This window comes from Pseudorasbora parva, chromosome 17 (assembly GCF_024679245.1).
Source record: "Pseudorasbora parva isolate DD20220531a chromosome 17, ASM2467924v1, whole genome shotgun sequence".
In the NCBI taxonomy this organism is placed as follows: Eukaryota; Metazoa; Chordata; class Actinopteri; order Cypriniformes; family Gobionidae; genus Pseudorasbora; species Pseudorasbora parva.
Window position 1 is genome coordinate 894,334 of NC_090188.1, and position 22,168 is coordinate 916,501.

General features: G+C 41.8%; 1 protein-coding gene across 1 annotated transcript in view; it reads right to left on the minus strand.

The window, feature by feature from the left end:
- Positions 1–22,168, minus strand: part of LOC137044899 (serine/threonine-protein kinase 32C-like) — a 104,433-nt gene that overhangs the window by 73,032 nt on the left and 9,233 nt on the right. The gene's annotated exons all lie outside the window — the stretch shown is intronic.

The following is a 22,168-nucleotide window of genomic DNA, read 5'->3' on the forward strand; positions in this document are numbered from 1 at the left end:
CCGAGGGTTTAGTGAACCGAGGGTTTAGTGAACCGTGGGTTTGGTGAACCGTGGGTTAGGTGAACCGAGGGTTTAGTGAACCGAGGGTTTAGTGAACCGAGGGTTTAGTGAACCGTGGGTTTAGTGAACCGAGGGTTTAGTGAACCGAGGGTTTAGTGAACAGAGGGTTTAGTGAACCGTGGGTTTAGTGAACCGAGGGTTTAGTGAACCGAGGGTTTAGTGAACCGAGGGTTTAGTGAACCGTGGGTTTAGTGAACCGTGGGTTTAGTGAACCGAGGGTTTAGTGAACCGTGGGTTTAGTGAACAGAGGGTTTAGTGAACCGTGGGTTTAGTGAATCGAGGGTTTAGTGAACCGTGGGTTTAGTGAACCGTGGGTTTAGTGAACCGAGGGTTTAGTGAACCGAGGGTTTAGTGAACCGTGGGTTTAGTGAACCGAGGGTTTAGTGAACCGTGGGTTTAGTGAACCGAGGGTTTAGTGAACCGAGGGTTTAGTGAACCGTGGGTTTAGTGAACAGAGGGTTTAGTGAACCGAGGGTTTAGTGAACCGAGGGTTTAGTGAACAGAGGGTTTAGTGTACCGAGGGTTTAGTGAACCGAGGGTTTAGTGAACCGTGGGTTTAGTGAACCGTGGGTTTAGTGAACCGAGGGTTTAGTGAACCATGGGTTTAGTGAACCATGGGTTTAGTGAACCGTGGGTTTGGTGAACCGTGGGTTTGGTGAACAGTGGGTTTAGTGAACCGTGGGTTTAGTGAACCGTGGGTTTAGTGAACCGAGGGTTTAGTGAACAGAGGGTTTAGTGAACAGAGGGTTTGGTGAACCGAGGGTTTGGTGAACCGAGGGTTTGGTGAACCGAGGGTTTGGTGAACAGAGGGTTTGGTGAACCGAGGGTTTAGTGAACAGAGGGTTTAGTGAACCGAGGGTTTAGTGAACCGTGGGTTTAGTGAACCGAGGGTTTAGTGAACCGAGGGTTTAGTGAACCAAGGGTTTAGTGAACCGTGGGTTTAGTGAACCGAGGGTTTAGTGAACCGTGGGTTTAGTGAACCGAGGGTTTAGTGAACCGAGGGTTTAGTGAACCGTGGGTTTAGTGAACAGAGGGTTTAGTGAACCGAGGGTTTAGTGAACCGAGGGTTTAGTGAACCGAGGGTTTAGTGAACAGAGGGTTTAGTGTACCGAGGGTTTAGTGAACCGAGGGTTTAGTGAACCGTGGGTTTAGTGAACCGTGGGTTTAGTGAACCGAGGGTTTAGTGAACCATGGGTTTAGTGAACCATGGGTTTAGTGAACCGTGGGTTTGGTGAACCGTGGGTTTGGTGAACAGTGGGTTTAGTGAACCGTGGGTTTAGTGAACCGTGGGTTTAGTGAACCGAGGGTTTAGTGAACAGAGGGTTTAGTGAACAGAGGGTTTGGTGAACCGAGGGTTTGGTGAACCGAGGGTTTGGTGAACCGAGGGTTTGGTGAACCGAGGGTTTGGTGAACCGAGGGTTTGGTGAACAGAGGGTTTTAGTGAACCGAGGGTTTGGTGAACCGAGGGTTTAGTGAACAGAGGGTTTAGTGAACCGAGGGTTTAGTGAACCGTGGGTTTATTGATCTTTGAAAAGGTGTGCCTGAATTTTAATGCCATTATCATTATTTTAGATGAAAATGGTCTCAGAACGACAATATTATCGTTTATCGCAATAATTTCTTGGCCAATTTATCATCCAGCAAAATTTGTTATCGTGACAGGCCTACGTGTGACACACACGTCTCCATCAGTGGCTCGAGAAACAAAACCCCTGACACAAGCACACTTTCCCAGCATGCATCAGCAGAATTCAGTCCTCAGAGCACATTATCCTCATCTTCCTCATCCTCATCCTCATCTTCCTCATCGTCATCATCTTCCTCATCTTCCTCATCCACCTCCTCCTCCTCATCCTCCTGACCCAGATCAGAGCCAAGATTTCTCCAGAGTCAGGCTGAGTTCCTCCAGATATAAATCTATTCGTCTGAGTCTTTGTTTACTCAAATTGCTATCATTAATAGAGCAGCTCTCATTGTTCTGCGGCCGTTTGCTGAAGCACTGATGGACTTTAATGGCCGCTTTCACAACACTCGCTGCTGAATATGGAACCGCACTGCAAACCTGCCTATTTCTCTCTGCATGTGTAAAGATGTGCGAAGAATTAAAATGTCACGGAGAACACAGATCTGGATGTGTGTGCCATTAAGGGAAACACCGGGCCATGTTTAACTGTAGCAGCTCGTTTAAAATCATTCACTCTTTCTGAAGGAGTTTAATGAGGACCTAAAAAACACGCCAGAAAATACACACACCACAACAACAAAGATCATAATCTGGTCAACCAGAATTATCAGATTCAAAATCATGACTTAGGAAGCTATGACAAAATGCTGAAATTGTGAGTCATGATTATGAGACGAGTCGAAATTGAGAAATTATGAATTGAAATTATGAGATTAAAGACAAAATGTTTAAATCATGATCTTTATTTCCTGATGGCATGACTGAAGAACTTGAACGTTCTTGTAATCTTCTATATTTAATGTTGTTTTCATTTCTTTGAATGTATATTTTTAATGTAGTTTGTGTTGTTCATCGCCTTTCAGACTCCTCTGCTGTGACTCTTATGATAATCGATTGTGATTGGTGTTAATTGGCGATTGTGTTAATTGGATTAAGCTGATGGCTTTTAATTGGGTTATTATTTGTTGCATTTTGAGCCCTGAGGATAGTAACCTGCTGAAACGTTTCCTCGTGCTCCTCTGTTTTTAACTCACCCGCACTTTATTGCACTATGCAATTGATCAAAATAAATGTTATAGTTTCCTACACTTTTAGTCTTTTTTGGGTTCAGGGTGCGGTCCGCCATTTCTTCTGTTCAGCTCAAATTTAAGTTAAAACTTTTGAGTCATGATTATGAGACGAGTCGGAATTATGATTTGAAATTATGAGATTAACGTTTAAAAAAAAAAGATAAAATGATCTTTATTTCCTGGTGGCATGAATGAAGAAAAAAAAAATCCTCTCTTCTTATTGACAGAAATAAGAGAGAGAGTGAGATGTGAGACGTGAGGGAGGATTTTGGGAGTTCTGCTGATGCTTCCAGTATGAAATGCCGGTGGAGTGTCCCTTTAAGACACAGGGCCAGAGTCTGCTCAGGTGATTGCATTAGAACGGAGCCCTGCTGTAAATATCAGGCTGGAGATCAATAAAGGGCAGCAAATGGCCTCCCTTTGAAGCTCCTCCATCCACTCGCATCGATCTCTGAGACTCACACAAACCAAACTAACAGTTACGAGTGAAAGCTGATAAATAAATAACTGGGCTGATAACCTTAATGGCAGCATAATGTTCAAATGATCATCGAATATGAATGATAATTCGACCCTCGCTGATGCAAGTCATGTGAAGAGTTCAAATAAAACATGGGAAACAAACATCTACACTGTAAAAAATATTGTTGGTTTAACTTTAAAAAGAAAGTAACATGGTTGCCTTAAAATTTTGAGTTTATTAAAATAAAAAAATTGAGTTCATATAATGATTATTATTATATCTGAACCAGCATCCTAACAACCACCCAGAATACCCCAGCAATAGTATAGCAACACCATAGCAACCACATCAAATACCTTAGCAACACCCTAGCAGCAACCACCTAGAATACCCTAGCAATCGCATAGCAACACCATAACAACCACGTCAAATACCTTAGCAACACCCTAGCAACACCCGAGAATACCCTAGCAATTGCATTGCAACACCATAACAACCACGTCAAATACGTTAGCAACACCATAGCAACCACATCAAATACCCTAGCAACCATGCAAAATACCTTAGCAATAACACATGGTAAAGGTGCCCTAGAATGAAAAATTTAATTGGCCATGGCATAGTTGAGTTACAGTACATGGACATCACATACAGTGAGTCTCAAACGCCATTATTTCCTCCTTCATATGTAAATCTTGGTTGTGAAAAACGTCATGGCAAGCGATTATCGACATAATGCCAACTATGATGCAATCGCTGGGATCACTATTATGTACGCCACCCTTCATTTGCATACGGCAGCGCATGCGTAAAGCGAGGTTAGCGAAAACGGCAGATCATGGAAATAGATGTCATGTTCCAGGCTGTGCAGGGGACGTGGGGACTTTTCATACCCTTCCCACTCAACAAAACTGTCAACAGACATGTTTATCTATATCCGGACACCGCAACAATTTAATTAAAAGTTGTTAATTTGCTCGGCTCATTTCACCACGGACAGTTTTTCTAACCTGGACAATATCAGGCTTCACTCAGCGTCTGATACTAAAGAAGCAGCAATTCAAACTATATCCCCGCGAGCAGTAAGTAATGATTTTATTCACTTACTGTCTAAACAATTTCTGATTAAACTGGAAGTTTCTTAGTGAGACAACATCAGAGGCGGACAAACTACACAACTTCATTACTGGAGTAAAAGTAACCGTACTACTGGTCAAATATTACTCCGGTACAAATGAAAGTTGTAAAAACTGATTTTTACTGGAGTAAAAGTACAGAAGTATTTGTTTTCAAAAGTGCTTAAGTATCAAAAGTAAATGTCCTTCTTTATGTCGCCGCATTATTGTATTATAGTTGTATAAATGCACATTATGCCATCATGGTTTAAGCCAGTCAGTGACGCTCCATCTGACACACTAGCAGACGACTAACTTAAACTCATTTAAATACTTGTAGAAAAGTTACAAAGCTGCTGTCACTTTAAGGCCGAATGCACGGATCCAATACACTGATACACATCTGATATTCTCACACTGTTCACCTTCACTGAAGACAGAATCAACTTTGTTTATGTGAATCCTCCACTAAATGAGCATTTGGACATCCGTCTTCTTCCGTCATTTTGCTCTAAACTATAAATCAGTGTTTAATAAATGCTGTGAAATCATTGAACTTCACGAGACTCTACAAGAGTGATTCCTGAAAGGCTTTCTGCAAAAACCCAAACACCTTTTAAAGAAGAAAAAAATCATCACTGACTTTCAAAGCTGCGACAGAAACGACTTTCCACTTCGAGGACCTTGATAGAAATGTAGTGGAGTAAAGAGGACGATATTTGTCTTTCAGATGGAGTGAAGTTAAAGTCAGAAGATTACTGAAAAAATAATACTCCAGTAAAGCACAGAGACTCAAACAGTGAACTTCAGTACAGGACTCGAGGAAATGAGCTGAGGGACTGTCCAGCTCTGGACAACATTAATGATAATATCTCCTGTGTTGTCTAGATCCAATGGAAGTAGGAACCCGCAAGTATTATAACAAATGTCAACGTTATATTATTTCCGGCCAGTGTTGTCATACAAATCTACAAAATACAACCGTAGACACATATGGCAATCCCTTTTGCCAGATAGAATTATAATTTAGCCTATAGTCTATTTTATCAACAACACATAACTCAGGAGCTAACTATGTTAGTTTAGTTGCTAACAGATCGCTCACTCGATCTAGCTAACGTCATCACTTAAGTTCAAACGGTAGTAATTTGACAAGGCATCGTCAATTTGTTTAAAAAAAAAACCTGCAGGCAAATGTACTGTACAAACAACATATTTCTGCGCTATAACGTTACCCAGTTCGCTGTTTAGAGTTTGTGATTCAAAGTGAAGAAGCTATCATTGTAAAATCAAACGGTGACGCATTACAATGATTAAAATATTGTTAAAATGCTAACAACAAAGTTGTGACTGCTGACGATAGGAGTTAACGTGTACAGTTAATGTTATATGCTAGTTCACATGTAGACTGAAGTTACGTTTTGCAGGTCTTACTGAAAATAAAGACTAAACTTACCACTCAAAATCATCCATTTCTAATCTCAAAACAATTGGTTATTCCTCAAAATCTTTATCTTCGTCAGAAACCCGATCAAACATAGCGTTGGATGCATAATCTCTCCATGATTGACAGCATACGGTAGATGTGTTTCTGTCACCGAGCTGCGCAGTGAACAGCCAATCAGAGCTGAACTCAACATCCTAGGGAGAATGTATACGGTTATAAATGGACCTGTAAAACTGTATCTGGACACGTTTTGCCCTTAAATAAGCCACACACCCTCTATGTAGATATCAGAGAACAATTTAACATTGTTTCAAATCATTCTAGGGCACCTTTAAAAGTCTCCTAAATATCTGCTTCACAGCAAAGCGTCAAACGGGTTTAAAAAGACATGAGGGCGAATAAAGGATGAAATATTCCTTTAACAAGCCAGCAAAATCAAATAAAGGACGATTAAGCAGCAGCAATTTTCACCTTGATTTCTCAAGTGTCTGAGGGAGGCGACATAGAGAGAAGAAAGTGTGTGTGTGTGTGTGTGTGTGTGTGTGTGTGTGTGTGTGTGTGTGTGTGTGTGTGTGTGTGTGTGTGTGTGTGTGTGTGTGTGGTAAGACTCCTCACTGATTGAATTAGTCAGTAAAGCCGATTTACTGAAGCAGTGGGGTGTGTGTCCGCCTGTATCTGCTCCGCTCACAAACACACGACCGGGGCCGGACCTGGAGCCGCCCCATTAGCACATCATTAATTCATGCTGTTTGCATTCATCCATTAAACACGCAGCTCCGGGAGATCTGAAGCTCAGGGTAAAGGTGATCTTTGATCAGGGTCAGAGAGACGGACACCATCCGTACAGGGTTATTAACGCCAACTAACAATAAAACACGTCCCTTACTAAAAATCAAGTAAACTTCAAATAAAATAAAATATAATAATTAAAAGTTTTGTAGTCATGAACGCCTGAACAGAGATCATATCCAGATTTGAGACCAAGACCAGAGTGTTGAGACCAAGACCAGAGTGTTGAGACCAAGACGAGAGTGTTGAGACCAAGACCAGTGTGTTGAGACCAAGACCAGAGTGTTGAGACCAAGACCAGAATGTGTTGAGACCAAGACCAGAATGTGTTGAGACCAAGACGAGACCAAGACCAGAGTGTGTTGAGACCAACACCAGAGTGAGTTGAGACCAACACCAGAGTGAGTTGAGACCAACACCAGAGTGTGTTGAGACCAACACCAGAGTGAGTTGAGACCAACACCAGAGTGAGTTGAGACCAACACCAGTGTGTGTTGAGACCAACACCAGAGTGTGTTGAGACCAAGACGAGACCAAGACCAGAGTGAGTTGAGACCAAGACCAGAGTGAGTTGAGACCAAGACCAGAGTGTTGAGACCAAGACCAGAGTGAGTTGAGACCAAGACCAGAGTGTTGAGACCAACACCAGAGAGAGTTGAGACCAAGACGAGACCAAGACCAGAGTGAGTTGAGACCAACACCAGAGTGAGTTGAGACCAAGACCAGAGTGTTGAGACCAACACCAGAGTGTGTTGAGACCAACACCAGAGTGTGTTGAGACCAAGACGAGACCAAGACCAGAGTGTGTTGAGACCAAGACCAGAGTGTGTTGAGACCGAGACCAACACCAGAGTGAGTTGAGACCAAGACCAGAGTGAGTTGAGACCAAGACCAGAGTGTTGAGACCAAGACCAGAGTGAGTTGAGACCAAGACCAGAGTGTTGAGACCAACACCAGAGTGAGTTGAGACCAAGACCAGAGTGTGTTGAGACCAACACCAGAGTGTGTTGAGACCAAGACGAGACCAAGACCAGAGTGTTGAGACCAAGACCAGAGTGTGTTGAGACCAAGACCAGATTGTGTTGAGACCAAGACCAGAGTGTGTTGAGACCAAGACCAGAGTGTGTTGAGACCAAGACCAGAGTGTGTTGAGACCAAGACCAGAGTGTGTTGAGACAAATGCCAATCCAACTCAAGACCAAAACCAAGACCAGAGTTTGTTGAGACCAACACCAGAGTGTGTTGAGACCAAGACGAGACCAAGACCAGAGTGTGTTGAGACCAACACCAGAGTGTGTTGAGACCAACACCAGAGTGTGTTGAGACCAAGACCAGAGTGTGTTGAGACCAAGACCAGAGTGTTGAGACCAAGACCAGAGTGTTGAGACCAAGACCAGAGTGTTGAGACCAAGACCAGAGTGTGTTGAGACCAAGACCAGATTGTGTTGAGACCAAGACCAGAGTGTGTTGAGACCAAGACCAGAGTGTGTTGAGACCAAGACCAGAGTGTGTTGAGACCAAGACCAGAGTGTGTTGAGACAAATGCCAATCCAACTCAAGACCAAAACCAAGACCAGAGTGTGTTGAGACCAAGACCCGACCAGCTAAAGACCAAGACCAGAGTGTGTTGAGACAAATGCCAATCCAACTCAAGACCAAAACCAAGACCAGAGTTTGTTGAGACCAACACCAGAGTGTGTTAAGACCAAAACAAGACCAGAATGTGTTGAGACCAAGACAAGACCAAGGCCAAAGTGTGTTGAGACCAAGACCAGAGTGTGTTGAGACCAAGACCAGAGTGTGTTGAGACCAAGACCAGAGTGTGTTGAGACCAAGACCAGAGTGTGTTGAGACAAATGCCAATCCAACTCAAGACCAAAACCAAGACCAGAGTGTGTTGAGACCAATACAAGAGTGTGCTGAGACCAAGACCCGACCAGCTAAAGACCAAGACCAGAGTGTGTTGAGACAAATGCCAATCCAACTCAAGACCAAAACCAAGAGCAGAGCATGTTGAGACCAAGACCAGAGTGTGTTAAGACCAAAACAAGACCAGAATGTGTTGAGACCAAGACAAGACCAAGGCCAAAGTGTGTTGAGACCAAGACCAGACTGTGAGGAGACAAAGGCAAAGCCAACTCAAGACCAAAACCAGATTTTGTTGAGACCAAAACCAAGAGCAGAGTGTGTTGAGACCAAGACTAAAATGATACTGCTAACTATGAAACTAAAATATAATAATAATAATAATAATAATAATAATAATAATAATAATAATAATAATAATATAATGAATTTATTTCCCAGTCATAACTCAGTTTCCCTCTATTTTCCATTCTATAAGAGCCTCAAACAAAGATCTGAATCAGCCGGTCAGTGAACAGACTGTGTGGGCGATTCGTCTGGGACTCTTATTCTAACCTCACTGAAATGCTTTAAAGGGAAATATTATGGAAAACAGCCTTACTGATATTTTCCTTGCCAAGTCTCTGTACTGTTGGCTTCTCATTTGCATAAAGTCGGACTCAAACTCACTCTCCTTGATCGCATCAAATCACAACCTGTCAATGAAAATAAATGACTTCCACAAATCACAGACAGCTCAATGAGATTATACTCACAAAACCTACAGTTATAAATCATTCAATATGAAAATTACAGCTTTCCATTTCATTTGAGACTTGAAACAAAGATTAAAGTGGGTTCATAAATCAATAAAATAATACTAGAAGTGTGGAAAGGCCTAATAAATATGACATGACAGTAAGAACCACAACACTCATCTGCATAATTCAATTAACAAGCATCTGACTTTTTTGAAGTAGAAATATTTAAAAAGTATTTTCTTGTAAAGCATACTCAAAAAAAATCGGCTTTATTTATACCTTTGTGGAATCATTTTACAGTGAAGATTAAAAATGCACAATAATAATAATAATCTGGGAATGATTAGAAAGCAGTGTCTAAAAGTGACTCCTGGAGAGGATATTTTATTAATATATGGTTGGTCCTCTAAGTGTTTGCCTGCATTCATAATTTCTTTGTATGACATTCTGGACAAAAAATTGTGTCGCACAATTTGTCATGTTTGTCATTCACTCACTCGCGCACTCCCTCGCTCGCGCATTCAATTTAAAAAAAAATTTCTTAAAAATGCATTTTCCTGTATATATCTGTCCAAATATCACTTTCATCACAAAACAATCACCAAATATGGAAACGTGAGACTCAGACCTTTCCGACGATATGTGTCAAGACAAGAGCGAGCGAGAGTGTGAGTGAGGGACGCACTCTCGCTCGCTCGCACACTCACTCGCTTGCACACTCGCTTGCACGCTCACTCGCTTGCACACACAGAGTAAGTGAGTGAGTGACACTCGTGTTCTCGTTCTCGCTCGTTCGCTCTCACACGGTTGCTCTCACGCACTCACACACACACACACGCGCGCGCTCACGCTCACACTCCCTCGCTCGCTCACACGCTCCCTCACGCTCCCTCACGCTCCCTCACGCTCCCTCACGCTCCCTCACACTCACACTCCCACTCACACTCACACTCCCACTCACACTCACACTCCCACTCACACTCACACTCCCACTCACACTCCCACTCACACTCCCACTCACACTCACACTCACACTCACACTCACACTCCCACTCCCACTCCCACTCACACTCACACTCACACTCACACTCCCACTCCCACTCCCACTCCCACTCACTCACTCACACACTCACACACTCACACACTCACACACTCACACACTCACACACTCACTCACACACTCACTCACACACTCACTCACACACTCACTCACACACTCACTCACACACTCACTCACACACTCACACACTCACACACTCACTCACTCACACACTCACACACTCACTCACTCACTCACTCACTCACACACTCACTCACTCACTCACTCACACACTCACTCACACACTCACTCACTCACTCACTCACTCACTCACTCACTCACTCACTCACACACTCACTCACTCACTCACTCACACTCACACTCACACTCACACTCACACTCACACTCACACTCACACTCACACTCACACTCACACTCACACTCACACTCACTCACACACACACACAAGCCAAGACACACGAGCACAAGCGCCTCATAGCTGCAGTGAATGATGACACTGAGGAGCGCAGCATTAAAGTACAGTAATTACAGGCACTCAACACATGCTCAATCAGCTCGCGACGCCTAATGAGAGCGCAGAGAGCAGCGTTAACGAGCGAGGAGGATCCGGATCCAGACGAAGGACACGTGCTGAAATAGCCCAAATATCGCCCGCAGACATGCAAAAACACACCCAGCGGCCTCCATTCATTCACTAGCCATCTAAACGAGGACCATTATCATCTCCAGCTATCTGTGTCATCTAGTTCTGCTTCCTGTCTTTGAGTTTGTAACCAGGGGTCTTATCGATTGCTTGAATTGTTGCACACAATGTTCATTTCGTTGTGTATTCAACTTTGTTACTGTTGTGTTCGATCACTTAAACACATTATGGAGTGCAATGGGGTGTAATTTTATGAATGACTTACTGTACAGACATTATTTCACAACACTAGTCCAACAGAATGGAGAAAAAAACTGCCTAGTATTGCCAATCTCCCCCAGGGTGAGTATTTTCACATCCATCATATTTACTAATCACACAACGTCCATTAACCCCGATGGGACACTTGGGCTTTTTTTGATGGCCTTTTTTTCGTATCCTATATTTTAGTAATCATCATAAATTAGGTGTCATTTGAAAGCTTACGAACTCAAAATTCATCATGTGAAAACCATTTTGAAATCGGATGTTGCGTTAACTTGGAAACATGGAGTCATGTTTCATATTACTACATTTATTTTAATTACTTAACAATTCATATATTTTGTAATCTTGACACATATCGTCGGAAAGGTTCCATATTTGGTGATTGTTTTGTGATGGAAGTGATATTTGGACCGATATATACAGTAAAATGCATTTTTTTTAAAACAATCAATGGAATGGGGATTACCCCCAGTGGCTATTTTTGGTACTGCACCCTAAACAAAATCTCATGGAAACTTCAATTTTTGTGATTAAACTTTAACTTAGTTAGACACATGGCTTTGATTCTATAGTATTTTTAGAGTAAAACATTATTTTTGTATAATATATATTCTATATAAACTAAAAAATATTTAGTACAGTATTTTTCATTTACAATTAATTTAAACTTCCATAGCTTTTTTATGGAAGTAAAAGAGTGTTTTCTTTAACACAAGACCAATCAGAGGTTTATATTCCAATGTATTCTTGAATTACAGCCATTTAAGTTTGGATAGTGCATTTGCATGACTATTTTCAAAAGAGGGGCAACAAAATAATCATTACATCACCTGAACAGAACAGATGAACAGCATTTCCATCTGCGGATGTGAAGTTGTGCTGTAAATGAGCAGCTTTAACTGGATCTGGGCAGGTTTGAGCATTTGTTTTTTTTTTACTTAATCTGATATTGCCAGACAGAAAACATCCTTCACTTCCAGCCCACACAAACACACAGAGTCATCCGAGGCTTAAAGGGATAGTTCTGCTAAAAATGACTGTTCTGTCATCTTTTACTCGCCCGCATGTTGTTGCAAACCTGCATGACTTTAAATGACTCATAGCCAGTGTTGCCACAGCTTCTTGAAAAAGTAATCTGATTACGGATTACTCCTTTAAAAAGTAACAGTTACTTTACAGATTACTTGATTTTAAAAGTAACTAAGTAAGATAAGTTACTTTATTAGTTACATTCAGCAGTTTCCGACAACACCGCTGCCGCCTCAACACAGAAATGACAACCGTTTTTGCCAACACTCACTTTATCGGAAGTAACATCAACAATGTCTCTCCTGATATTTTAAGTTGAAATAAGAAAATATTTCCTGAAAAAAAAAACTCCCAGAGATGCAAGAAGAAAGCAAAAATATACGAAAAATGGATGGATATTTGTGAAAATTACTTAAATAGTAACTCACAGTGACTTGGATAAAGTACTTTAATCTGATTACTGGTTTGGAAATAGTAACGCGTTAGATTACTCGCTACTGGAGAAAAGTCGTCAGATTAGAGTAACGCGTTAGATTACTCGCTACTGGAGAAAAGTCTTCAGATTAGAGTAACGCGTTAGATTACTCGCTACTGGAGAAAAGTCGTCAGATTAGAGTAACGCGTTAAGATTACTCGCTACTGGAGAAAAGTCTTCAGATTAGAGTAACGCGTTAGATTACTCGCTACTGGAGAAAAGTCATCAGATTAGAGTAACGCGTTAGATTACTCGCTACTGGAGAAAAGTCGTCAGATTAGAGTAACGCGTTAAGATTACTCGCTACTGGAGAAAAGTCTTCAGATTAGAGTAACGCGTTAGATTACTCGCTACTGGAGAAAAGTCATCAGATTAGAGTAACGCGTTAGATTACTCGCTACTGGAGAAAAGTCGTCAGATTAGAGTAACGCGTTAGATTACTCGTTACTGGAGAAAAGTCGTCAGATTTGAGTAACGCGTTAGATTACTCGCTACTGGAGAAAAGTCGTCAGATTAGAGTAACGCGTTAGATTACTCGCTACTGGAGAAAAGTCGTCAGATTAGAGTAACGCGTTAGATTACTCGCTACTGGAGAAAAGTCGTCAGATTAGATTAAGGTGTTAGATTACTCGCTACTGGAGAAAAGTCATCAGATTAGAGTAACGCGTTAGATTACTCGCTACTGGAGAAAAGTCATCAGATTAGAGTAACGCGTTAGATTACTCCCTACTGGAGAAAAGTCATCAGATTAGAGTAACGCGTTAGATTACTCGCTACTGGAGAAAAGTCATCAGATTAGAGTAACGCGTTAGATTACTCGCTACTGGAGAAAAGTCATCAGATTAGAGTAACGCGTTAGATTACTCGCTACTGGAGAAAAGTCATCAGATTAGAGTAACGCGTTAGATTACTCGCTACTGGAGAAAAGTCATCAGATTAGAGTAACGCGTTAGATTACTCGCTACTGGAGAAAAGTCATCAGATTAGAGTAACGCGTTAGATTACTCGCTACTGGAGAAAAGTCATCAGATTAGAGTAACGCGTTAGATTACTCGCTACTGGAGAAAAGTCGTCAGATTAGAGTAACGCGTTAGATTACTCGCTACTGGAGAAAAGTCGTCAGATTAGAGTAACGCGTTAGATTACTCGCTACTGGAGAAAAGTCATCAGATTAGAGTAACGCGTTAGATTACTCGCTACTGGAGAAAAGTCATCAGATTAGAGTAACGCGTTAGATTACTCCCTACTGGAGAAAAGTCGTCAGATTAGAGTAACGCGTTAGATTACTCGCTACTGGAGAAAAGTCGTCAGATTAGAGTAACGCGTTAGATTACTCGCTACTGGAGAAAAGTCTTCAGATTAAAGTAACGCGTTAGATTACTTGCTACTGGAGAAAAGTCGTCAGATTAGAGTAACGCGTTAGATTACTCGCTACTGGAGAAAAGTCGTCAGATTAGAGTAATGCGTTAGATTACTCGCTACTGGAGAAAAGTTGTCGGATTAGAGAAACTCGTTAGATTACTAGCTACTGGAGAAAAGTCATCAGATTAGAGTAACACGTTAGATTACTCGCTACTGGAGAAAAATCATCAGATTAGAGTAACGCGTTAGATTACTCGCTACTGGAGAAAAGTCTTCAGATTAGAGTAACGCGTTAGATTACTCGCTACTGCAGAAAAGTCGTCAGATTAGAGTAACGCGTTAGATTACTCGCTACTGGAGAAAAGTCGTCAGATTAGAGAAACTCGTTAGATTACTAGCTACTGGAGAAAAGTCGTCAGATTAGAGTAACACGTTAGATTACTCACTACTGGAGAAAAGTCGTCAGATTAGAGTAACGCGTTAGATTACTCGCTACTGGAGAAAAGTCGTCAGATTAGAGTAACGCGTTAGATTACTCGCTACTGGAGAAAAGTCATCAGATTAGAGTAACGCGTTAGATTACTCGCTACTGGAGAAAAGTCGTCAGATTAGAGTAACGCGTTAGATTACTCGCTACTGGAGAAAAGTCGTCAGATTAGAGTAACGCATTAGATTACTCGCTACTGGAGAAAAGTCGTCAGATTAGAGTAACGCGTTAGATTACTCGCTACTGGAGAAAAGTTGTCGGATTAGAGAAACTCGTTAGATTACTAGCTACTGGAGAAAAGTCATCAGATTAGAGTAACACGTTAGATTACTCACTACTGGAGAAAAGTCATCAGATTAGAGTAACGCGTTAGATTACTCGCTACTGGAGAAAAGTCATCAGATTAGAGTAACACGTTAGATTACTCGCTACTGGAGAAAAGTCATCAGATTAGAGTAACGCGTTAGATTACTCGCTACTGGAGAAAAGTCGTCAGATTAGAGTAATGCGTTAGATTACTCGCTACTGGAGAAAAGTCATCAGATTAGAGTAATGCGTTAGATTACTCGCTACTGGAGAAAAGTTGTCGGATTAGAGAAACTCGTTAGATTACTAGCTACTGGAGAAAAGTCATCAGATTAGAGTAACACGTTAGATTACTCGCTACTGGAGAAAAGTCATCAGATTAGAGTAACGCGTTAGATTACTCGCTACTGGAGAAAAGTCGTCAGATTAGAGTAATGCGTTAGATTACTCGCTACTGGAGAAAAATCATCAGATTAGAGTAACGCGTTAGATTACTCGCTACTGGAGAAAAGTCGTCAGATTAGAGTAACGCGTTAGATTACTCGCTACTGGAGAAAAGTCGTCAGATTAGAGTAACGCGTTAGATTACTCGCTACTGGAGAAAAGTCGTCAGATTAGAGTAACGCGTTAGATTACTCGCTACTGGAGAAAAGTCGTCAGATTAGAGTAACGCGTTAGATTACTCGCTACTGGAGAAAAGTCGTCAGATTAGAGTAACGCGTTAGATTACTCGCTACTGGAGAAAAGTCGTCAGATTAGAGTAACGCGTTAGATTACTCGCTACTGGAGAAAAGTCGTCAGATTAGAGTAATGTGTTAGATTACTCGCTACTGGAGAAAAGTCATCAGATTAGAGTAACGCGTTAGATTACTCGCTACTGGAGAAAAGTTGTCGGATTAGAGTAACGCGTTAGATTACTCACTACTGGAGAAAAGTCATCAGATTAGAGTAACGCGTTAGATTACTCACTACTGGAGAAAAGTCGTCAGATTAGAGTAACACGTTAGATTACTCGCTACTGGAGAAAAGTCGTCAGATTAGAGTAACGCGTTAGATTACTCGCTACTGGAGAAAAGTCGTCAGATTAGAGTAACGCGTTAGATTACTCGCTACTGGAGAAAAGTCGTCAGATTAGAGTAACACGTTAGATTACTCGCTACTGGAGAAAAGTCGTCAGATTAGAGTAACGCGTTAGATTACTCGCTACTGGAGAAAAGTCGTCAGATTAGAGTAACACGTTAGATTACTCGCTACTGGAGAAAAGTCGTCAGATTAGAGTAACGCGTTAGATTACTCGCTACAGAGAAAAGTCTTCAGATTAGAGTAACGCGTTAGATTACGCGCTACTGGAGAAAAGTCATCAGATTAGAGTAACGCGTTAGATTACTCGCTACTGGAGAAAAGTCATCAGATTAGAGTAAAGTGTTAGATTACTCGCTACTGCAGAAAAGTCGTCAGATTAGAGAAACTCGTTAGATTACTAGCTACTGGAGAAAAGTCGTCAGATTAGAGTAACACGTTAGATTACTCGCTACTGGAGAAAAGTCGTCAGATTAGAGTAACGCGTTAGATTACTCGCTACTGGAGAAAAGTCGTCAGATTAGAGTAACGCGTTAGATTACTCGCTACTGGAGAAAAGTCGTCAGATTAGAGTAAGGTGTTAGATTACTCGCTACTGGAGAAAAGTCGTCAGATTAGAGTAACGCGTTAGATTACTCGCTACAGAGAAAAGTCATCAGATTAGAGTAACGCGTTAGATTACTCGCTACTGGAGAAAAGTCGTCAGATTAGAGTAACGCGTTAGATTACTCGCTACTGGAGAAAAGTCGTCAGATTAGAGTAACGCGTTAGATTACTCGCTACTGGAGAAAAGTCGTCAGATTAGAGTAACGCGTTAGATTACTCGCTACTGGAGAAAAGTCGTCAGATTAGAGTAACGCGTTAGATTACTCGCTACTGGAGAAAAGTCGTCAGATTAGAGTAACGCGTTAGATTACTGGCTACTGGAGAAAAGTCGTCAGATAAGAGTAACGCGTTAGATTACTCACTACTGGAGTAAAGTCGTCAGATTAGAGTAACGCGTTAGATTACTTGCTACTGGAGTAAAGTCATCAGATTAGAGTAACGCGTTAGATTACTCTCTACTGGAGAAAAGTCGTCAGATTAGAGTAACGCGTTAGATTACTCGCTACTGCAGAAAAGTCGTCAGATTAGAGTAACGCGTTAGATTACTCGCTACTGGAGAAAAGTCGTCGGATTAGAGAAACTCGTTAGATTACTCGCTACTGCAGAAAAGTCGTCAGATTAGAGTAACGCGTTAGATTACTCACTACTGGAGAAAAGTCGTCAGATTAGAGTAACGCGTTAGATTACTCGCTACTGCAGAAAAGTCGTCAGATTAGAGTAACGCGTTAGATTACTCGCTACTGGAGAAAAGTCGTCGGATTAGAGAAACTCGTTAGATTACTCGCTACTGCAGAAAAGTCGTCAGATTAGAGTAACGCGTTAGATTACTCACTACTGGAGAAAAGTCGTCAGATTAGAGTAACGCGTTAGATTACTCGCTACTGCAGAAAAGTCGTCAGATTAGAGTAACGCGTTAGATTACTCACTACTGGAGAAAAGTCGTCAGATTAGAGTAACGCGTTAGATTACTTGCTACTGGAGTAAAGTCATCAGATTAGAGTAACGCGTTAGATTACTCTCTACTGGAGAAAAGTCGTCAGATTAGAGTAACGCGTTAGATTACTCGCTACTGCAGAAAAGTCGTCAGATTAGAGTAACGCGTTAGATTACTCGCTACTGGAGAAAAGTCGTCAGATTAGAGTAACGCGTTAGATTACTCGCTACTGGAGAAAAGTCGTCAGATTAGAGTAACGCGTTAGATTACTTGCTACTGGAGTAAAGTCATCAGATTAGAGTAACGCGTTAGATTACTCTCTACTGGAGAAAAGTCGTCAGATTAGAGTAACGCGTTAGATTACTCGCTACTGCAGAAAAGTCGTCAGATTAGAGTAACGCGTTAGATTACTCGCTACTGGAGAAAAGTCGTCGGATTAGAGAAACTCGTTAGATTACTCGCTACTGGAGAAAAGTCGTCAGATTAGAGTAACGCGTTAGGTTACTCGCTACTGGAGTAAAGTCATCAGATTAGAGTAACGCGTTAGATTACTCTCTACTGGAGAAAAGTCGTCAGATTAGAGTAACGCGTTAGATTACTCGCTACTGCAGAAAAGTCGTCAGATTAGAGTAACGCGTTAGATTACTCGCTACTGGAGAAAAGTCGTCGGATTAGAGAAACTCGTTAGATTACTCGCTACTGGAGAAAAGTCGTCAGATTAGAGTAACGCGTTAGGTTACTCGCTACTGGAGAAAAGTCGTCAGATTAGAGTAACGCGTTAGATTACTCACTACTGGAGAAAAGTCGTCAGATTAGAGTAACGCGTTAGATTACTCACTACTGGAGAAAAGTCGTCAGATTAGAGTAACGCGTTAGATTACTCACTACTGGAGTAAAGTCGTCAGATTAGAGTAACGCGTTAGATTACTGGCTACTGGAGTAAAGTCATCAGATTAGAGTAACGCGTTAAGATTACTCTCTACTGGAGAAAAGTCGTCAGATTAGAGTAACGCGTTAGATTACTCGCTACTGGAGAAAAGTCGTCAGATTAGAGTAACGCGTTAGATTACTCGCTACTGGAGAAAAGTCGTCAGATTAGAGTAATGCGTTAGATTACTCGCTACTGGTAAAAGTCGTCAGAATTGAGTACCGCGTTAGATTACTCGCTACTGGAGAAAAGTCGTCAGATTAGAGTAACGCGTTAGATTACTCGCTACTGGAGAAAAGTCTTCAGATTAGAGTAACGCGTTAGATTACTCGCTACTGGAGAAAAGTCGTCAGATTAGAGTAACGCGTTAGATTACTCACTACTGGAGTAAAGTCGTCAGATTAGAGTAACGCGTTAGATTACTCGCTACTGGAGAAAAGTCATCAGATTAGAGTAACGCGTTAGATTACTCGCTACTGGAGAAAAGTCATCAGATTAGAGTAACGCGTTAGATTACTCGCTACTGGAGAAAAGTCGTCAGATTAGAGTAACGCGTTAGATTACTCGCTACTGGAGAAAAGTCATCAGATTAGAGTAACACGTTAGATTACTCGCTACTGGAGAAAAGTCGTCAGATTAGAGTAACGCGTTAGATTACTCGCTACTGGAGAAAAGTCATCAGATTAGAGTAACGCGTTAGATTACTCGCTACTGGAGAAAAGTCGACAGATTAGAGTAACGCGTTAGATTACTCGCTACTGGAGAAAAGTCGTCAGATTAGAGTAACGCGTTAGATTACTCGCTACTGGAGAAAAGTCGACAGATTAGAGTAACGCGTTAGATTACTCACTACTGGAGAAAAGTCGACAGATTAGAGTAAAGCTTTACTGGCATCACTTCTCATAGCTCATAATTAAGTGTCAATCTCTGAAAAACATAGCAATATTCTAATATTGAACAATATTCAATGATCTGCTCACGGTTTCGTAAAGGGATAGTTCAGCCAGTAATGAGCCTGATGTTGATCTGCTGACCCCCAGGGCATCAACATGTAGGTGTGTGTGTTTCTTCAGGAGAACACAAATGAAGATTTTTAACTCAACCATTGCTGTGTGTCGGTCATATAATGATGTGAATGGGGAACAATTCTATGAAAGCAAAAAAAAAAACATGCTTAAGCCCCTTTCACACTGCGATTCCGGCAAATACACGGATAATGCGACCCGGCATTTGTTCCCGGGCCGCTAGATTTGGTCCATTCACACTGCCAGCGAAATACCGTAATATGTGCGCTTTCACACACAACCCGTAACGGTCCCGGGTCGAGTTGACACGTGACATCCGGATGTGACGTATAACGGCGAGCGATCTCAGCTTCAGCGCGGATAGTAAGGAGCTCCGTGGTCTCGACTTGTGTCCAGTTAGCGCTAATTTCTGCTTGTTTAATTTTAGTTTCTTTTGTATACGAACACTCTCTGCGTTTAAAACACCGACGAGCTCTTCTGGCACTGGGTTGTGTTATTGAAAAAACAAGCGCACGATAACTAGGTACACGTTGCGGCATAGGTTTCGGCTTTTGTTCACACAGCGCTCGTCCTGGATCAAACCCCGCAATATTACTAGGTCCCCGACCCGGGTTCAATTCGGTAATCCATTCCGGGACGTGGTTGCTTTCACACAGAAGCAACCCAGCAATGTTCCGGGAATATTGCGGGTCCGACGTGCAGTGTGAAAGGGGCTTTTGTCTCTCGACAGTAGCAGAAAGAGTACGCGTGTTGTTTATGTGTCTGTTTATAATATTTCAGAAGGTCTGTCTAGCTTTGCCTAGTTCAACATTGAAAGCATGAAGGCTGTCTTGTGAAAGGGACTTTAGACAACACACACAAACCCTGCTGCTCCTGACGATACACTGATGTCTTAAGACACAAACCGATCGCTTTCTGAGAGAAACACAACAGTATTTGTGTTATTTTTACCTCATATCAGACGAATCTCATCTAGTGTTCCCATCCGCTATTACTGCCGTCTGATGAGGTCAAACGGACGCGATCATATATTTTTTATATTATACTTATATTTTCTTCTAAACATTTGATAGATGTGTGTGTAAAACAGAATGAAATTAAGCTCTTACATCTCATTTAGGTTTATGTTCAATTGTGTCCATGACAGATGTGTCGACCATTGGCTTTTGTGTTTGTCATAACCAATATGACCACTGTATATGATGCCTCTGCTTATATATTATGTGTGTTTATAGCATTTTCTGTCTGTTTAAAGCTTGACAGACGTGATCACAGTGTGGAAAAGAGCTGCATGAAGAATCTATTATTTCCTCTCGTGTGTGTGTTTGTGCTGGAGGCAGAATCCTGTCAAAGGTCAAGAGAGACAGCGGAGAAAAACAAGCAGGGAGGACGAGCTGCTGTGCGTGTGTGTGTGTGTGTGTGTGTGTGTGTGTGTGTGTGTGTGTGTGTGTGTGTGTGTGTGTGTGTGTGGTGGATGACGAACGAAGCCTAATGAGAGAAAGAAGACAAAGAAAAACTACAGTGAGAATCAATGGGATGGAGGGATGTCGTTTCTGATGAACACACACACACACACACACACACACACACTTGGCTTGGCTGACACTAAAAATATGATTAAAAGTTATTCAACTTATTATACAAATAAAATGTATGAATTAGGTCTTATTTAATTCTATAAACTTAAATACTGATCTGCCAACATTGTTGCTATATGATAAATTAAAATAAGCTGATAACATCACTGTTTACTCCAGTACGACTGTACAGCCAAATCTAATTTTGTCGCAATATTATCCTGTTTGACACTGTGAAGCTGCTTTGACACAATCGTGATTGTAAAAGCGCTATATAAATAAAGTTGATTGATTGATTGACACACGCTCACCAGAACCATCAAAACCACATCACCCACATATGTTGGCCAGTGTTACTTTATCATTAAGACACTATTATAGTTTTTATTCATATTTTAAATGTCTATATACACTATATTTCCAGAAGTGTTGTGCCGCCTCTACACATATGAGCTGCCCATTGTTAATCCGTGGGGTTTTATCTGGAGTCGGCCCACCCTCTCTAGCAGCTCCAGCTCTTCTAGGAAGGCTTTCCTCAAGGTTTAGGAGTGTGTTTATGGGGATTTTTGCCCATTCTTCTAGAAGCTCATTTGTGAGGTCAGGCACTGATGTTGGACAAGAAGGCCTGGCTCTCAGTCTCCGCTCTAATTCATCCCAAAGCTGTTCTATCGGGTTGAGCTCAGGACTCTGTGCAGGCCAGTCCAGTTCCTCCACACCAAACTCCTCATCCATGTCTTTATGGAGCGACGCTTTGTGCACTGGAGCGCAGTCATGCTGGGACAGGAAGGGGCCGTCCACAAACTGATCACACAAAGTCAGGAGCGTGAAATTGTCCAAAAATGTCTTGGTGAAGCATTAAGAGTTCCTATCACTGGAACTAAGGGGCCAACCCCAGAAAAACAACCCACCCCATAATCCCCCCTCCACCAAACTTTACACTTGGCACACTGCAGTCAGGCGAGTTCCGTTCTCCTGGCGACGGCCAAACCCAGACTCGTCCATGGGATTGTCAGACTGAAGCGTGATTGGTCGCTCACGTCTCACTGCTCTAGAGTCCAGTGGCGGCAGCTTTACTCCACTGTGTGTATAGTGTAGTTACATTTTTATTTGTTTTAGTTTTCTTTTGGCACATCTAGTATAAAACATGCGCTCAAC